The following is a 19,371-nucleotide window of genomic DNA, read 5'->3' as shown; positions in this document are numbered from 1 at the left end:
CATTCACTGACCACAGAAACCAATGCATGGTCAAGCAACAGCAATGACACACCCTTGTGTATAGGCATGAGACCCTCATGTCATTTAACAGGATTCAGCACCACCCACAAGACAGCTACCTGTCATGTCATGTCAAACCTGCACAGGTGTGCTAGATTATTATTATTTAGTTTTATTTTATTTTTTTACACCAATCAGTGTGCAAACATGGTCATTAAAACGCTAAATGAATAGACGTTCATAAACCAGTCAGTGCAACTCATCATTTTGGTCTCCAATTCTCAAACTCAAATTCTCACCCACGGAGGATTAAATGAGAATCTTTCTTGTTTAACACTGGAATGGGGTGGTGCACTGTTCACTACCCGAAGATACTGCCACATCGGGTCAATGCATAGGGCGACAGAAGCAAGCTTCCAAATCAGCTCCCTTTCTCAAAAATCCATTTAATTTATGGTCCCCAGATAGGGAACGTATGTATCAGTATGTGCTCACAAGTCACCCAAGTGCAAGTATTCACACAAAAAAAAAACGTGCCTCAGGATGCGATCTGTCGCAAGATCCTTTCTTTTTTTACACTTGATCTAAGCCAAAAGGCCTAGAGGGGATAACCGGGAAAGGGGTGGACCCAACCATGTCCCCTTCATGAGCACTCACATTACTCATAGGAATGGAAGGAAGGCTGGCAGCCAACCAGCCTCCCATACACTTTCTGGGTGGGTGGCAGTCAGCCACCCATACATACATACAGCACAGGCTAAACCCACATCATCACTTAAAAAAAGGACAGGCGACCATTGCACTCTGATGGAGCATTTAGCAATGCAATCCATAGCCTGGCTTTTGCCTGAACCCCCATCACTCCTCCTCTTGCATATAAGACAATATTTCAGATCTGCATATGAAAACAACACGCCTACCTTTGTTGCACATAGCTGCCTGCCTGTCTCTAGTTACCCCACTGGCTGTAGCTGCGTCCCTTCCGACATGGAATAACACCAACTGTAACGATAAACTGAAAATTAACAGTATAAACCTGCATCATTTTGGACTCTGGTATTTGCTGAATCCGGGTGACCTGACAATCGATGGTGGTGCCGCTGGTGATTCTGGCCTTCTTGGAATCTGTTGGGCCTATGTGTTAGCTCACACATCACTTGGGTATCCATGGTAACTACCACAACATGGTCATCTGCAGTTTACATCTAGCCCGTGGCATTGAATGGCATTTTAAAAGTGCTAAGGGTCCTGGTGCAATAATCCTCCCATGAGGATCAGCCTCAACGGCTTTGTAGATTGCACTCATGTCAGCAACTCCATATACATTTTTTTTTCTTCATGCTTCTTTCTTCATCCTTTTTTCTTTCTGTCATTCAGACTTTCATTCATTCGATCTCTCTCACTCACTTGCTTTAACTCATTTGTTCTCACTCACTCACTCACTCACTCACTCAATCACTCACTCACTCATTCACTCTCACTCACTCTCACTCTCTCACTCACTCGCTCACTAAGTCAGTCTCTCTCTCTCTCTCTCTTTTTCTTTTTATATATATTTTTTTCCGTCTTCTTCTTCTTCTTCTTCTTCTTCTTCAGACCCTGTCATAGCACTAATGCCTTTCCAATACCACCAGCAGATGGAGACACTCCATTGCAACATTGGTTGTGAGCAGCAGTTTCTAAAAACAAATGCCTCATGGCGGATTTCCCATCCATCAATGGATGGTAAATTTTGTTTTTATCATTCACTGACCACAGAAACCAATGCATGGTCAAGCAACAGCAATGACACACCCTTGTGTATAGGCATGAGACCCTCATGTCATTTAACAGGATTCAGCACCACCCACAAGACAGCTACCTGTCATGTCATGTCAAACCTGCACAGGTGTGCTAGATTATTATTATTTAGTTTTATTTTATTTTTTTACACCAATCAGTGTGCAAACATGGTCATTAAAACGCTAAATGAATAGACGTTCATAAACCAGTCAGTGCAACTCATCATTTTGGTCTCCAATTCTCAAACTCAAATTCTCACCCACGGAGGATTAAATGAGAATCTTTCTTGTTTAACACTGGAATGGGGTGGTGCACTGTTCACTACCCGAAGATACTGCCACATCGGGTCAATGCATAGGGCGACAGAAGCAAGCTTCCAAATCAGCTCCCTTTCTCAAAAATCCATTTAATTTATGGTCCCCAGATAGGGAACGTATGTATCAGTATGTGCTCACAAGTCACCCAAGTGCAAGTATTCACACAAAAAAAAACGTGCCTCAGGATGCGATCTGTCGCAAGATCCTTTCTTTTTTTACACTTGATCTAAGCCAAAAGGCCTAGAGGGGATAACCGGGAAAGGGGTGGACCCAACCATGTCCCCTTCATGAGCACTCACATTACTCATAGGAATGGAAGGAAGGCTGGCAGCCAACCAGCCTCCCATACACTTTCTGGGTGGGTGGCAGTCAGCCACCCATACATACATACAGCACAGGCTAAACCCACATCATCACTTAAAAAAAGGACAGGCGACCATTGCACTCTGATGGAGCATTTAGCAATGCAATCCATAGCCTGGCTTTTGCCTGAACCCCCATCACTCCTCCTCTTGCATATAAGACAATATTTTAGATCTGCATATGAAAACAACACGCCTACCTTTGTTGCACATAGCTGCCTACCTGTCTCTAGTTACCCCACTGGCTGTAGCTGCGTCCCTTCCGACATGGAATAACACCAACTGTAACGATAAACTGAAAATTAACAGTATAAACCTGCATCATTTTGGACTCTGGTATTTGCTGAATCCGGGTGACCTGACAATCGATGGTGGTGCCGCTGGTGATTCTGGCCTTCTTGGAATCTGTTGGGCCTATGTGTTAGCTCACACATCACTTGGGTATCCATGGTAACTACCACAACATGGTCATCTGCAGTTTACATCTAGCCCGTGGCATTGAATGGCATTTTAAAAGTGCTAAGGGTCCTGGTGCAATAATCCTCCCATGAGGATCAGCCTCAACGGCTTTGTAGATTGCACTCATGTCAGCAACTCCATATACATTTTTTTTTCTTCATGCTTCTTTCTTCATCCTTTTTTCTTTCTGTCATTCAGACTTTCATTCATTCGATCTCTCTCACTCACTTGCTTTAACTCATTTGTTCTCACTCACTCACTCACTCACTCACTCACTCACTCAATCACTCACTCACTCATTCACTCTCACTCACTCTCACTCTCTCACTCACTCGCTCACTAAGTCAGTCTCTCTCTCTCTCTCTCTTTTTCTTTTTATATATATTTTTTTCCGTCTTCTTCTTCTTCTTCTTCAGACCCTGTCATAGCACTAATGCCTTTCCAATACCACCAGCAGATGGAGACACTCCATTGCAACATTGGTTGTGAGCAGCAGTTTCTAAAAACAAATGCCTCATGGCGGATTTCCCATCCATCAATGGATGGTAAATTTTGTTTTTATCATTCACTGACCACAGAAACCAATGCATGGTCAAGCAACAGCAATGACACACCCTTGTGTATAGGCATGAGACCCTCATGTCATTTAACAGGATTCAGCACCACCCACAAGACAGCTACCTGTCATGTCATGTCAAACCTGCACAGGTGTGCTAGATTATTATTATTTAGTTTTATTTTATTTTTTTACACCAATCAGTGTGCAAACATGGTCATTAAAACGCTAAATGAATAGACGTTCATAAACCAGTCAGTGCAACTCATCATTTTGGTCTCCAATTCTCAAACTCAAATTCTCACCCACGGAGGATTAAATGAGAATCTTTCTTGTTTAACACTGGAATGGGGTGGTGCACTGTTCACTACCCGAAGATACTGCCACATCGGGTCAATGCATAGGGCGACAGAAGCAAGCTTCCAAATCAGCTCCCTTTCTCAAAAATCCATTTAATTTATGGTCCCCAGATAGGGAACATATGTATCAGTATGTGCTCACAAGTCACCCAAGTGCAAGTATTCACACAAAAAAAAACGTGCCTCAGGATGCGATCTGTCGCAAGATCCTTTCTTTTTTTACACTTGATCTAAGCCAAAAGGCCTAGAGGGGATAACCGGGAAAGGGGTGGACCCAACCATGTCCCCTTCATGAGCACTCACATTACTCATAGGAATGGAAGGAAGGCTGGCAGCCAACCAGCCTCCCATACACTTTCTGGGTGGGTGGCAGTCAGCCACCCATACATACATACAGCACAGGCTAAACCCACATCATCACTTAAAAAAAGGACAGGCGACCATTGCACTCTGATGGAGCATTTAGCAATGCAATCCATAGCCTGGCTTTTGCCTGAACCCCCATCACTCCTCCTCTTGCATATAAGACAATATTTCAGATCTGCATATGAAAACAACACGCCTACCTTTGTTGCACATAGCTGCCTGCCTGTCTCTAGTTACCCCACTGGCTGTAGCTGCGTCCCTTCCGACATGGAATAACACCAACTGTAACGATAAACTGAAAATTAACAGTATAAACCTGCATCATTTTGGACTCTGGTATTTGCTGAATCCGGGTGACCTGACAATCGATGGTGGTGCCGCTGGTGATTCTGGCCTTCTTGGAATCTGTTGGGCCTATGTGTTAGCTCACACATCACTTGGGTATCCATGGTAACTACCACAACATGGTCATCTGCAGTTTACATCTAGCCCGTGGCATTGAATGGCATTTTAAAAGTGCTAAGGGTCCTGGTGCAATAATCCTCCCATGAGGATCAGCCTCAACGGCTTTGTAGATTGCACTCATGTCAGCAACTCCATATACATTTTTTTTTCTTCATGCTTCTTTCTTCATCCTTTTTTCTTTCTGTCATTCAGACTTTCATTCATTCGATCTCTCTCACTCACTTGCTTTAACTCATTTGTTCTCACTCACTCACTCACTCACTCAATCACTCACTCACTCATTCACTCTCACTCACTCTCACTCTCTCACTCACTCGCTCACTAAGTCAGTCTCTCTCTCTCTCTCTCTTTTTCTTTTTATATATATTTTTTTCCGTCTTCTTCTTCTTCTTCTTCTTCTTCTTCAGACCCTGTCATAGCACTAATGCCTTTCCAATACCACCAGCAGATGGAGACACTCCATTGCAACATTGGTTGTGAGCAGCAGTTTCTAAAAACAAATGTCTCATGGCGGATTTCCCATCCATCAATGGATGGTAAATTTTGTTTTTATCATTCACTGACCACAGAAACCAATGCATGGTCAAGCAACAGCAATGACACACCCTTGTGTATAGGCATGAGACCCTCATGTCATTTAACAGGATTCAGCACCACCCACAAGACAGCTACCTGTCATGTCATGTCAAACCTGCACAGGTGTGCTAGATTATTATTATTTAGTTTTATTTTATTTTTTTACACCAATCAGTGTGCAAACATGGTCATTAAAACGCTAAATGAATAGACGTTCATAAACCAGTCAGTGCAACTCATCATTTTGGTCTCCAATTCTCAAACTCAAATTCTCACCCACGGAGGATTAAATGAGAATCTTTCTTGTTTAACACTGGAATGGGGTGGTGCACTGTTCACTACCCGAAGATACTGCCACATCGGGTCAATGCATAGGGCGCCAGAAGCAAGCTTCCAAATCAGCTCCCTTTCTCAAAAATCCATTTAATTTATGGTCCCCAGATAGGGAACGTATGTATCAGTATGTGCTCACAAGTCACCCAAGTGCAAGTATTCACACAAAAAAAAACGTGCCTCAGGATGCGATCTGTCGCAAGATCCTTTCTTTTTTTACACTTGATCTAAGCCAAAAGGCCTAGAGGGGATAACCGGGAAAGGGGTGGACCCAACCATGTCCCCTTCATGAGCACTCACATTACTCATAGGAATGGAAGGAAGGCTGGCAGCCAACCAGCCTCCCATACACTTTCTGGGTGGGTGGCAGTCAGCCACCCATACATACATACAGCACAGGCTAAACCCACATCATCACTTAAAAAAAGGACAGGCGACCATTGCACTCTGATGGAGCATTTAGCAATGCAATCCATAGCCTGGCTTTTGCCTGAACCCCCATCACTCCTCCTCTTGCATATAAGACAATATTTCAGATCTGCATATGAAAACAACACGCCTACCTTTGTTGCACATAGCTGCCTGCCTGTCTCTAGTTACCCCACTGGCTGTAGCTGCGTCCCTTCCGACATGGAATAACACCAACTGTAACGATAAACTGAAAATTAACAGTATAAACCTGCATCATTTTGGACTCTGGTATTTGCTGAATCCGGGTGACCTGACAATCGATGGTGGTGCCGCTGGTGATTCTGGCCTTCTTGGAATCTGTTGGGCCTATGTGTTAGCTCACACATCACTTGGGTATCCATGGTAACTACCACAACATGGTCATCTGCAGTTTACATCTAGCCCGTGGCATTGAATGGCATTTTAAAAGTGCTAAGGGTCCTGGTGCAATAATCCTCCCATGAGGATCAGCCTCAACGGCTTTGTAGATTGCACTCATGTCAGCAACTCCATATACATTTTTTTTTCTTCATGCTTCTTTCTTCATCCTTTTTTCTTTCTGTCATTCAGACTTTCATTCATTCGATCTCTCTCACTCACTTGCTTTAACTCATTTGTTCTCACTCACTCACTCACTCACTCAATCACTCACTCACTCATTCACTCTCACTCACTCTCACTCTCTCACTCACTCGCTCACTAAGTCAGTCTCTCTCTCTCTCTCTCTTTTTCTTTTTATATATATTTTTTTCCGTCTTCTTCTTCTTCTTCTTCTTCTTCTTCAGACCCTGTCATAGCACTAATGCCTTTCCAATACCACCAGCAGATGGAGACACTCCATTGCAACATTGGTTGTGAGCAGCAGTTTCTAAAAACAAATGCCTCATGGCGGATTTCCCATCCATCAATGGATGGTAAATTTTGTTTTTATCATTCACTGACCACAGAAACCAATGCATGGTCAAGCAACAGCAATGACACACCCTTGTGTATAGGCATGAGACCCTCATGTCATTTAACAGGATTCAGCACCACCCACAAGACAGCTACCTGTCATGTCATGTCAAACCTGCACAGGTGTGCTAGATTATTATTATTTAGTTTTATTTTATTTTTTTACACCAATCAGTGTGCAAACATGGTCATTAAAACGCTAAATGAATAGACGTTCATAAACCAGTCAGTGCAACTCATCATTTTGGTCTCCAATTCTCAAACTCAAATTCTCACCCACGGAGGATTAAATGAGAATCTTTCTTGTTTAACACTGGAATGGGGTGGTGCACTGTTCACTACCCGAAGATACTGCCACATCGGGTCAATGCATAGGGCGACAGAAGCAAGCTTCCAAATCAGCTCCCTTTCTCAAAAATCCATTTAATTTATGGTCCCCAGATAGGGAACGTATGTATCAGTATGTGCTCACAAGTCACCCAAGTGCAAGTATTCACACAAAAAAAAACGTGCCTCAGGATGCGATCTGTCGCAAGATCCTTTCTTTTTTTACACTTGATCTAAGCCAAAAGGCCTAGAGGGGATAACCGGGAAAGGGGTGGACCCAACCATGTCCCCTTCATGAGCACTCACATTACTCATAGGAATGGAAGGAAGGCTGGCAGCCAACCAGCCTCCCATACACTTTCTGGGTGGGTGGCAGTCAGCCACCCATACATACATACAGCACAGGCTAAACCCACATCATCACTTAAAAAAAGGACAGGCGACCATTGCACTCTGATGGAGCATTTAGCAATGCAATCCATAGCCTGGCTTTTGCCTGAACCCCCATCACTCCTCCTCTTGCATATAAGACAATATTTCAGATCTGCATATGAAAACAACACGCCTACCTTTGTTGCACATAGCTGCCTGCCTGTCTCTAGTTACCCCACTGGCTGTAGCTGCGTCCCTTCCGACATGGAATAACACCAACTGTAACGATAAACTGAAAATTAACAGTATAAACCTGCATCATTTTGGACTCTGGTATTTGCTGAATCCGGGTGACCTGACAATCGATGGTGGTGCCGCTGGTGATTCTGGCCTTCTTGGAATCTGTTGGGCCTATGTGTTAGCTCACACATCACTTGGGTATCCATGGTAACTACCACAACATGGTCATCTGCAGTTTACATCTAGCCCGTGGCATTGAATGGCATTTTAAAAGTGCTAAGGGTCCTGGTGCAATAATCCTCCCATGAGGATCAGCCTCAACGGCTTTGTAGATTGCACTCATGTCAGCAACTCCATATACATTTTTTTTTCTTCATGCTTCTTTCTTCATCCTTTTTTCTTTCTGTCATTCAGACTTTCATTCATTCGATCTCTCTCACTCACTTGCTTTAACTCATTTGTTCTCACTCACTCACTCACTCACTCAATCACTCACTCACTCATTCACTCTCACTCACTCTCACTCTCTCACTCACTCGCTCACTAAGTCAGTCTCTCTCTCTCTCTCTCTTTTTCTTTTTATATATATTTTTTTCCGTCTTCTTCTTCTTCTTCTTCTTCTTCTTCAGACCCTGTCATAGCACTAATGCCTTTCCAATACCACCAGCAGATGGAGACACTCCATTGCAACATTGGTTGTGAGCAGCAGTTTCTAAAAACAAATGCCTCATGGCGGATTTCCCATCCATCAATGGATGGTAAATTTTGTTTTTATCATTCACTGACCACAGAAACCAATGCATGGTCAAGCAACAGCAATGACACACCCTTGTGTATAGGCATGAGACCCTCATGTCATTTAACAGGATTCAGCACCACCCACAAGACAGCTACCTGTCATGTCATGTCAAACCTGCACAGGTGTGCTAGATTATTATTATTTAGTTTTATTTTATTTTTTTACACCAATCAGTGTGCAAACATGGTCATTAAAACGCTAAATGAATAGACGTTCATAAACCAGTCAGTGCAACTCATCATTTTGGTCTCCAATTCTCAAACTCAAATTCTCACCCACGGAGGATTAAATGAGAATCTTTCTTGTTTAACACTGGAATGGGGTGGTGCACTGTTCACTACCCGAAGATACTGCCACATCGGGTCAATGCATAGGGCGACAGAAGCAAGCTTCCAAATCAGCTCCCTTTCTCAAAAATCCATTTAATTTATGGTCCCCAGATAGGGAACGTATGTATCAGTATGTGCTCACAAGTCACCCAAGTGCAAGTATTCACACAAAAAAAAACGTGCCTCAGGATGCGATCTGTCGCAAGATCCTTTCTTTTTTTACACTTGATCTAAGCCAAAAGGCCTAGAGGGGATAACCGGGAAAGGGGTGGACCCAACCATGTCCCCTTCATGAGCACTCACATTACTCATAGGAATGGAAGGAAGGCTGGCAGCCAACCAGCCTCCCATACACTTTCTGGGTGGGTGGCAGTCAGCCACCCATACATACATACAGCACAGGCTAAACCCACATCATCACTTAAAAAAAGGACAGGCGACCATTGCACTCTGATGGAGCATTTAGCAATGCAATCCATAGCCTGGCTTTTGCCTGAACCCCCATCACTCCTCCTCTTGCATATAAGACAATATTTCAGATCTGCATATGAAAACAACACGCCTACCTTTGTTGCACATAGCTGCCTGCCTGTCTCTAGTTACCCCACTGGCTGTAGCTGCGTCCCTTCCGACATGGAATAACACCAACTGTAACGATAAACTGAAAATTAACAGTATAAACCTGCATCATTTTGGACTCTGGTATTTGCTGAATCCGGGTGACCTGACAATCGATGGTGGTGCCGCTGGTGATTCTGGCCTTCTTGGAATCTGTTGGGCCTATGTGTTAGCTCACACATCACTTGGGTATCCATGGTAACTACCACAACATGGTCATCTGCAGTTTACATCTAGCCCGTGGCATTGAATGGCATTTTAAAAGTGCTAAGGGTCCTGGTGCAATAATCCTCCCATGAGGATCAGCCTCAACGGCTTTGTAGATTGCACTCATGTCAGCAACTCCATATACATTTTTTTTTCTTCATGCTTCTTTCTTCATCCTTTTTTCTTTCTGTCATTCAGACTTTCATTCATTCGATCTCTCTCACTCACTTGCTTTAACTCATTTGTTCTCACTCACTCACTCACTCACTCACTCAATCACTCACTCACTCATTCACTCTCACTCACTCTCACTCTCTCACTCACTCGCTCACTAAGTCAGTCTCTCTCTCTCTCTCTCTTTTTCTTTTTATATATATTTTTTTCCGTCTTCTTCTTCTTCTTCTTCTTCTTCAGACCCTGTCATAGCACTAATGCCTTTCCAATACCACCAGCAGATGGAGACACTCCATTGCAACATTGGTTGTGAGCAGCAGTTTCTAAAAACAAATGCCTCATGGCGGATTTCCCATCCATCAATGGATGGTAAATTTTGTTTTTATCATTCACTGACCACAGAAACCAATGCATGGTCAAGCAACAGCAATGACACACCCTTGTGTATAGGCATGAGACCCTCATGTCATTTAACAGGATTCAGCACCACCCACAAGACAGCTACCTGTCATGTCATGTCAAACCTGCACAGGTGTGCTAGATTATTATTATTTAGTTTTATTTTATTTTTTTACACCAATCAGTGTGCAAACATGGTCATTAAAACGCTAAATGAATAGACGTTCATAAACCAGTCAGTGCAACTCATCATTTTGGTCTCCAATTCTCAAACTCAAATTCTCACCCACGGAGGATTAAATGAGAATCTTTCTTGTTTAACACTGGAATGGGGTGGTGCACTGTTCACTACCCGAAGATACTGCCACATCGGGTCAATGCATAGGGCGACAGAAGCAAGCTTCCAAATCAGCTCCCTTTCTCAAAAATCCATTTAATTTATGGTCCCCAGATAGGGAACGTATGTATCAGTATGTGCTCACAAGTCACCCAAGTGCAAGTATTCACACAAAAAAAAACGTGCCTCAGGATGCGATCTGTCGCAAGATCCTTTCTTTTTTTACACTTGATCTAAGCCAAAAGGCCTAGAGGGGATAACCGGGAAAGGGGTGGACCCAACCATGTCCCCTTCATGAGCACTCACATTACTCATAGGAATGGAAGGAAGGCTGGCAGCCAACCAGCCTCCCATACACTTTCTGGGTGGGTGGCAGTCAGCCACCCATACATACATACAGCACAGGCTAAACCCACATCATCACTTAAAAAAAGGACAGGCGACCATTGCACTCTGATGGAGCATTTAGCAATGCAATCCATAGCCTGGCTTTTGCCTGAACCCCCATCACTCCTCCTCTTGCATATAAGACAATATTTCAGATCTGCATATGAAAACAACACGCCTACCTTTGTTGCACATAGCTGCCTGCCTGTCTCTAGTTACCCCACTGGCTGTAGCTGCGTCCCTTCCGACATGGAATAACACCAACTGTAACGATAAACTGAAAATTAACAGTATAAACCTGCATCATTTTGGACTCTGGTATTTGCTGAATCCGGGTGACCTGACAATCGATGGTGGTGCCGCTGGTGATTCTGGCCTTCTTGGAATCTGTTGGGCCTATGTGTTAGCTCACACATCACTTGGGTATCCATGGTAACTACCACAACATGGTCATCTGCAGTTTACATCTAGCCCGTGGCATTGAATGGCATTTTAAAAGTGCTAAGGGTCCTGGTGCAATAATCCTCCCATGAGGATCAGCCTCAACGGCTTTGTAGATTGCACTCATGTCAGCAACTCCATATACATTTTTTTTTCTTCATGCTTCTTTCTTCATCCTTTTTTCTTTCTGTCATTCAGACTTTCATTCATTCGATCTCTCTCACTCACTTGCTTTAACTCATTTGTTCTCACTCACTCACTCACTCACTCAATCACTCACTCACTCATTCACTCTCACTCACTCTCACTCTCTCACTCACTCGCTCACTAAGTCAGTCTCTCTCTCTCTCTCTCTTTTTCTTTTTATATATATTTTTTTCCGTCTTCTTCTTCTTCTTCTTCTTCTTCTTCAGACCCTGTCATAGCACTAATGCCTTTCCAATACCACCAGCAGATGGAGACACTCCATTGCAACATTGGTTGTGAGCAGCAGTTTCTAAAAACAAATGCCTCATGGCGGATTTCCCATCCATCAATGGATGGTAAATTTTGTTTTTATCATTCACTGACCACAGAAACCAATGCATGGTCAAGCAACAGCAATGACACACCCTTGTGTATAGGCATGAGACCCTCATGTCATTTAACAGGATTCAGCACCACCCACAAGACAGCTACCTGTCATGTCATGTCAAACCTGCACAGGTGTGCTAGATTATTATTATTTAGTTTTATTTTATTTTTTTACACCAATCAGTGTGCAAACATGGTCATTAAAACGCTAAATGAATAGACGTTCATAAACCAGTCAGTGCAACTCATCATTTTGGTCTCCAATTCTCAAACTCAAATTCTCACCCACGGAGGATTAAATGAGAATCTTTCTTGTTTAACACTGGAATGGGGTGGTGCACTGTTCACTACCCGAAGATACTGCCACATCGGGTCAATGCATAGGGCGACAGAAGCAAGCTTCCAAATCAGCTCCCTTTCTCAAAAATCCATTTAATTTATGGTCCCCAGATAGGGAACGTATGTATCAGTATGTGCTCACAAGTCACCCAAGTGCAAGTATTCACACAAAAAAAAACGTGCCTCAGGATGCGATCTGTCGCAAGATCCTTTCTTTTTTTACACTTGATCTAAGCCAAAAGGCCTAGAGGGGATAACCGGGAAAGGGGTGGACCCAACCATGTCCCCTTCATGAGCACTCACATTACTCATAGGAATGGAAGGAAGGCTGGCAGCCAACCAGCCTCCCATACACTTTCTGGGTGGGTGGCAGTCAGCCACCCATACATACATACAGCACAGGCTAAACCCACATCATCACTTAAAAAAAGGACAGGCGACCATTGCACTCTGATGGAGCATTTAGCAATGCAATCCATAGCCTGGCTTTTGCCTGAACCCCCATCACTCCTCCTCTTGCATATAAGACAATATTTCAGATCTGCATATGAAAACAACACGCCTACCTTTGTTGCACATAGCTGCCTGCCTGTCTCTAGTTACCCCACTGGCTGTAGCTGCGTCCCTTCCGACATGGAATAACACCAACTGTAACGATAAACTGAAAATTAACAGTATAAACCTGCATCATTTTGGACTCTGGTATTTGCTGAATCCGGGTGACCTGACAATCGATGGTGGTGCCGCTGGTGATTCTGGCCTTCTTGGAATCTGTTGGGCCTATGTGTTAGCTCACACATCACTTGGGTATCCATGGTAACTACCACAACATGGTCATCTGCAGTTTACATCTAGCCCGTGGCATTGAATGGCATTTTAAAAGTGCTAAGGGTCCTGGTGCAATAATCCTCCCATGAGGATCAGCCTCAACGGCTTTGTAGATTGCACTCATGTCAGCAACTCCATATACATTTTTTTTTCTTCATGCTTCTTTCTTCATCCTTTTTTCTTTCTGTCATTCAGACTTTCATTCATTCGATCTCTCTCACTCACTTGCTTTAACTCATTTGTTCTCACTCACTCACTCACTCACTCACTCAATCACTCACTCACTCATTCACTCTCACTCACTCTCACTCTCTCACTCACTCGCTCACTAAGTCAGTCTCTCTCTCTCTCTCTCTTTTTCTTTTTATATATATTTTTTTCCGTCTTCTTCTTCTTCTTCTTCTTCTTCTTCTTCTTCAGACCCTGTCATAGCACTAATGCCTTTCCAATACCACCAGCAGATGGAGACACTCCATTGCAACATTGGTTGTGAGCAGCAGTTTCTAAAAACAAATGCCTCATGGCGGATTTCCCATCCATCAATGGATGGTAAATTTTGTTTTTATCATTCACTGACCACAGAAACCAATGCATGGTCAAGCAACAGCAATGACACACCCTTGTGTATAGGCATGAGACCCTCATGTCATTTAACAGGATTCAGCACCACCCACAAGACAGCTACCTGTCATGTCATGTCAAACCTGCACAGGTGTGCTAGATTATTATTATTTAGTTTTATTTTATTTTTTTACACCAATCAGTGTGCAAACATGGTCATTAAAAACGCTAAATGAATAGACGTTCATAAACCAGTCAGTGCAACTCATCATTTTGGTCTCCAATTCTCAAACTCAAATTCTCACCCACGGAGGATTAAATGAGAATCTTTCTTGTTTAACACTGGAATGGGGTGGTGCACTGTTCACTACCCGAAGATACTGCCACATCGGGTCAATGCATAGGGCGACAGAAGCAAGCTTCCAAATCAGCTCCCTTTCTCAAAAATCCATTTAATTTATGGTCCCCAGATAGGGAACGTATGTATCAGTATGTGCTCACAAGTCACCCAAGTGCAAGTATTCACACAAAAAAAAACGTGCCTCAGGATGCGATCTGTCGCAAGATCCTTTCTTTTTTTACACTTGATCTAAGCCAAAAGGCCTAGAGGGGATAACCGGGAAAGGGGTGGACCCAACCATGTCCCCTTCATGAGCACTCACATTACTCATAGGAATGGAAGGAAGGCTGGCAGCCAACCAGCCTCCCATACACTTTCTGGGTGGGTGGCAGTCAGCCACCCATACATACATACAGCACAGGCTAAACCCACATCATCACTTAAAAAAAGGACAGGCGACCATTGCACTCTGATGGAGCATTTAGCAATGCAATCCATAGCCTGGCTTTTGCCTGAACCCCCATCACTCCTCCTCTTGCATATAAGACAATATTTCAGATCTGCATATGAAAACAACACGCCTACCTTTGTTGCACATAGCTGCCTGCCTGTCTCTAGTTACCCCACTGGCTGTAGCTGCGTCCCTTCCGACATGGAATAACACCAACTGTAACGATAAACTGAAAATTAACAGTATAAACCTGCATCATTTTGGACTCTGGTATTTGCTGAATCCGGGTGACCTGACAATCGATGGTGGTGCCGCTGGTGATTCTGGCCTTCTTGGAATCTGTTGGGCCTATGTGTTAGCTCACACATCACTTGGGTATCCATGGTAACTACCACAACATGGTCATCTGCAGTTTACATCTAGCCCGTGGCATTGAATGGCATTTTAAAAGTGCTAAGGGTCCTGGTGCAATAATCCTCCCATGAGGATCAGCCTCAACGGCTTTGTAGATTGCACTCATGTCAGCAACTCCATATACATTTTTTTTTCTTCATGCTTCTTTCTTCATCCTTTTTTCTTTCTGTCATTCAGACTTTCATTCATTCGATCTCTCTCACTCACTTGCTTTAACTCATTTGTTCTCACTCACTCACTCACTCACTCACTCAATCACTCACTCACTCACTCACTCATTCACTCTCACTCACTCTCACTCTCTCACTCACTCGCTCACTAAGTCAGTCTCTCTCTCTCTCTCTCTTTTTCTTTTTATATATATTTTTTTCCGTCTTCTTCTTCTTCTTCTTCTTCTTCTTCAGACCCTGTCATAGCACTAATGCCTTTCCAATACCACCAGCAGATGGAGACACTCCATTGCAACATTGGTTGTGAGCAGCAGTTTCTAAAAACAAATGTCTCATGGCGGATTTCCCATCCATCAATGGATGGTAAATTTTGTTTTTATCATTCACTGACCACAGAAACCAATGCATGGTCAAGCAACAGCAATGACACACCCTTGTGTATAGGCATGAGACCCTCATGTCATTTAACAGGATTCAGCACCACCCACAAGACAGCTACCTGTCATGTCATGTCAAACCTGCACAGGTGTGCTAGATTATTATTATTTAGTTTTATTTTATTTTTTTACACCAATCAGTGTGCAAACATGGTCATTAAAACGCTAAATGAATAGACGTTCATAAACCAGTCAGTGCAACTCATCATTTTGGTCTCCAATTCTCAAACTCAAATTCTCACCCACGGAGGATTAAATGAGAATCTTTCTTGTTTAACACTGGAATGGGGTGGTGCACTGTTCACTACCCGAAGATACTGCCACATCGGGTCAATGCATAGGGCGACAGAAGCAAGCTTCCAAATCAGCTCCCTTTCTCAAAAATCCATTTAATTTATGGTCCCCAGATAGGGAACGTATGTATCAGTATGTGCTCACAAGTCACCCAAGTGCAAGTATTCACACAAAAAAAAAACGTGCCTCAGGATGCGATCTGTCGCAAGATCCTTTCTTTTTTTACACTTGATCTAAGCCAAAAGGCCTAGAGGGGATAACCGGGAAAGGGGTGGACCCAACCATGTCCCCTTCATGAGCACTCACATTACTCATAGGAATGGAAGGAAGGCTGGCAGCCAACCAGCCTCCCATACACTTTCTGGGTGGGTGGCAGTCAGCCACCCATACATACATACAGCACAGGCTAAACCCACATCATCACTTAAAAAAAGGACAGGCGACCATTGCACTCTGATGGAGCATTTAGCAATGCAATCCATAGCCTGGCTTTTGCCTGAACCCCCATCACTCCTCCTCTTGCATATAAGACAATATTTCAGATCTGCATATGAAAACAACACGCCTACCTTTGTTGCACATAGCTGCCTGCCTGTCTCTAGTTACCCCACTGGCTGTAGCTGCGTCCCTTCCGACATGGAATAACACCAACTGTAACGATAAACTGAAAATTAACAGTATAAACCTGCATCATTTTGGACTCTGGTATTTGCTGAATCCGGGTGACCTGACAATCGATGGTGGTGCCGCTGGTGATTCTGGCCTTCTTGGAATCTGTTGGGCCTATGTGTTAGCTCACACATCACTTGGGTATCCATGGTAACTACCACAACATGGTCATCTGCAGTTTACATCTAGCCCGTGGCATTGAATGGCATTTTAAAAGTGCTAAGGGTCCTGGTGCAATAATCCTCCCATGAGGATCAGCCTCAACGGCTTTGTAGATTGCACTCATGTCAGCAACTCCATATACATTTTTTTTTCTTCATGCTTCTTTCTTCATCCTTTTTTCTTTCTGTCATTCAGACTTTCATTCATTCGATCTCTCTCACTCACTTGCTTTAACTCATTTGTTCTCACTCACTCACTCACTCACTCAATCACTCACTCACTCATTCACTCTCACTCACTCTCACTCTCTCACTCACTCGCTCACTAAGTCAGTCTCTCTCTCTCTCTCTCTTTTTCTTTTTATATATATTTTTTTCCGTCTTCTTCTTCTTCTTCTTCTTCTTCTTCAGACCCTGTCATAGCACTAATGCCTTTCCAATACCACCAGCAGATGGAGACACTCCATTGCAACATTGGTTGTGAGCAGCAGTTTCTAAAAACAAATGCCTCATGGCGGATTTCCCATCCATCAATGGATGGTAAATTTTGTTTTTATCATTCACTGACCACAGAAACCAATGCATGGTCAAGCAACAGCAATGACACACCCTTGTGTATAGGCATGAGACCCTCATGTCATTTAACAGGATTCAGCACCACCCACAAGACAGCTACCTGTCATGTCATGTCAAACCTGCACAGGTGTGCTAGATTATTATTATTTAGTTTTATTTTATTTTTTTACACCAATCAGTGTGCAAACATGGTCATTAAAACGCTAAATGAATAGACGTTCATAAACCAGTCAGTGCAACTCATCATTTTGGTCTCCAATTCTCAAACTCAAATTCTCACCCACGGAGGATTAAATGAGAATCTTTCTTGTTTAACACTGGAATGGGGTGGTGCACTGTTCACTACCCGAAGATACTGCCACATCGGGTCAATGCATAGGGCGACAGAAGCAAGCTTCCAAATCAGCTCCCTTTCTCAAAAATCCATTTAATTTATGGTCCCCAGATAGGGAACGTATGTATCAGTATGTGCTCACAAGTCACCCAAGTGCAAGTATTCACACAAAAAAAAACGTGCCTCAGGATGCGATCTGTCGCAAGATCCTTTCTTTTTTTACACTTGATCTAAGCCAAAAGGCCTAGAGGGGATAACCGGGAAAGGGGTGGACCCAACCATGTCCCCTTCATGAGCACTCACATTACTCATAGGAATGGAAGGAAGGCTGGCAGCCAACCAGCCTCCCATACACTTTCTGGGTGGGTGGCAGTCAGCCACCCATACATACATACAGCACAGGCTAAACCCACATCATCACTTAAAAAAAGGACAGGCGACCATTGCACTCTGATGGAGCATTTAGCAATGCAATCCATAGCCTGGCTTTTGCCTGAACCCCCATCACTCCTCCTCTTGCATATAAGACAATATTTCAGATCTGCATATGAAAACAACACGCCTACCTTTGTTGCACATAGCTGCCTGCCTGTCTCTAGTTACCCCACTGGCTGTAGCTGCGTCCCTTCCGACATGGAATAACACCAACTGTAACGATAAACTGAAAATTAACAGTATAAACCTGCATCATTTTGGACTCTGGTATTTGCTGAATCCGGGTGACCTGACAATCGATGGTGGTGCCGCTGGTGATTCTGGCCTTCTTGGAATCTGTTGGGCCTATGTGTTAGCTCACACATCACTTGGGTATCCATGGTAACTGCCACAACATGGTCATCTGCAGTTTACATCTAGCCCGTGGCATTGAATGGCATTTTAAAAGTGCTAAGGGTCCTGGTGCAATAATCCTCCCATGAGGATCAGCCTCAACGGCTTTGTAGATTGCACTCATGTCAGCAACTCCATATACATTTTTTTTTCTTCATGCTTCTTTCTTCATCCTTTTTTCTTTCTGTCATTCAGACTTTCATTCATTCGATCTCTCTCACTCACTTGCTTTAACTCATTTGTTCTCACTCACTCACTCACTCACTCACTCAATCACTCACTCACTCACTCACTCATTCACTCTCACTCACTCTCACTCTCTCACTCACTCGCTCACTAAGTCAGTCTCTCTCTCTCTCTCTCTTTTTCTTTTTATATATATTTTTTTCCGTCTTCTTCTTCTTCTTCTTCTTCTTCAGACCCTGTCATAGCACTAATGCCTTTCCAATACCACCAGCAGATGGAGACACTCCATTGCAACATTGGTTGTGAGCAGCAGTTTCTAAAAACAAATGCCTCATGGCGGATTTCCCATCCATCAATGGATGGTAAATTTTGTTTTTATCATTCACTGACCACAGAAACCAATGCATGGTCAAGCAACAGCAATGACACACCCTTGTGTATAGGCATGAGACCCTCATGTCATTTAACAGGATTCAGCACCACCCACAAGACAGCTACCTGTCATGTCATGTCAAACCTGCACAGGTGTGCTAGATTATTATTATTTAGTTTTATTTTATTTTTTTACACCAATCAGTGTGCAAACATGGTCATTAAAACG

At 43.4% G+C, this 19,371-nt stretch overlaps 11 pseudogenes; all 11 read right to left on the bottom strand.

Moving 5' to 3' along the window:
* Positions 1 to 344: 344 nt before the first annotated feature.
* LOC130328079 (U2 spliceosomal RNA) lies at positions 345 to 609 on the bottom strand (annotated as a pseudogene).
* A 1,477-nt stretch (positions 610 to 2,086) lies between these two features.
* LOC130328035 (U2 spliceosomal RNA) lies at positions 2,087 to 2,350 on the bottom strand (annotated as a pseudogene).
* A 1,476-nt stretch (positions 2,351 to 3,826) lies between these two features.
* LOC130328103 (U2 spliceosomal RNA) lies at positions 3,827 to 4,090 on the bottom strand (annotated as a pseudogene).
* A 1,473-nt stretch (positions 4,091 to 5,563) lies between these two features.
* LOC130328089 (U2 spliceosomal RNA) lies at positions 5,564 to 5,827 on the bottom strand (annotated as a pseudogene).
* A 1,473-nt stretch (positions 5,828 to 7,300) lies between these two features.
* LOC130328034 (U2 spliceosomal RNA) lies at positions 7,301 to 7,564 on the bottom strand (annotated as a pseudogene).
* Positions 7,565 to 9,037: 1,473 nt separating this feature from the next.
* On the bottom strand, positions 9,038 to 9,301 carry LOC130328032 (U2 spliceosomal RNA; annotated as a pseudogene).
* A 1,474-nt stretch (positions 9,302 to 10,775) lies between these two features.
* LOC130328031 (U2 spliceosomal RNA) lies at positions 10,776 to 11,039 on the bottom strand (annotated as a pseudogene).
* Positions 11,040 to 12,512: 1,473 nt separating this feature from the next.
* On the bottom strand, positions 12,513 to 12,776 carry LOC130328030 (U2 spliceosomal RNA; annotated as a pseudogene).
* A 1,484-nt stretch (positions 12,777 to 14,260) lies between these two features.
* Positions 14,261 to 14,524, bottom strand: LOC130328029 (U2 spliceosomal RNA; annotated as a pseudogene).
* Positions 14,525 to 16,009: 1,485 nt separating this feature from the next.
* LOC130328078 (U2 spliceosomal RNA) lies at positions 16,010 to 16,274 on the bottom strand (annotated as a pseudogene).
* Positions 16,275 to 17,747: 1,473 nt separating this feature from the next.
* Positions 17,748 to 18,011, bottom strand: LOC130328028 (U2 spliceosomal RNA; annotated as a pseudogene).
* Positions 18,012 to 19,371: the final 1,360 nt, after the last annotated feature.

The sequence above is a fragment of the Hyla sarda genome, unplaced genomic scaffold (assembly GCF_029499605.1).
Source record: "Hyla sarda isolate aHylSar1 unplaced genomic scaffold, aHylSar1.hap1 scaffold_304, whole genome shotgun sequence".
Classification (NCBI taxonomy): domain Eukaryota; kingdom Metazoa; phylum Chordata; class Amphibia; order Anura; family Hylidae; genus Hyla; species Hyla sarda.
This window is presented reverse-complemented; position numbering and strand designations above follow the sequence as displayed.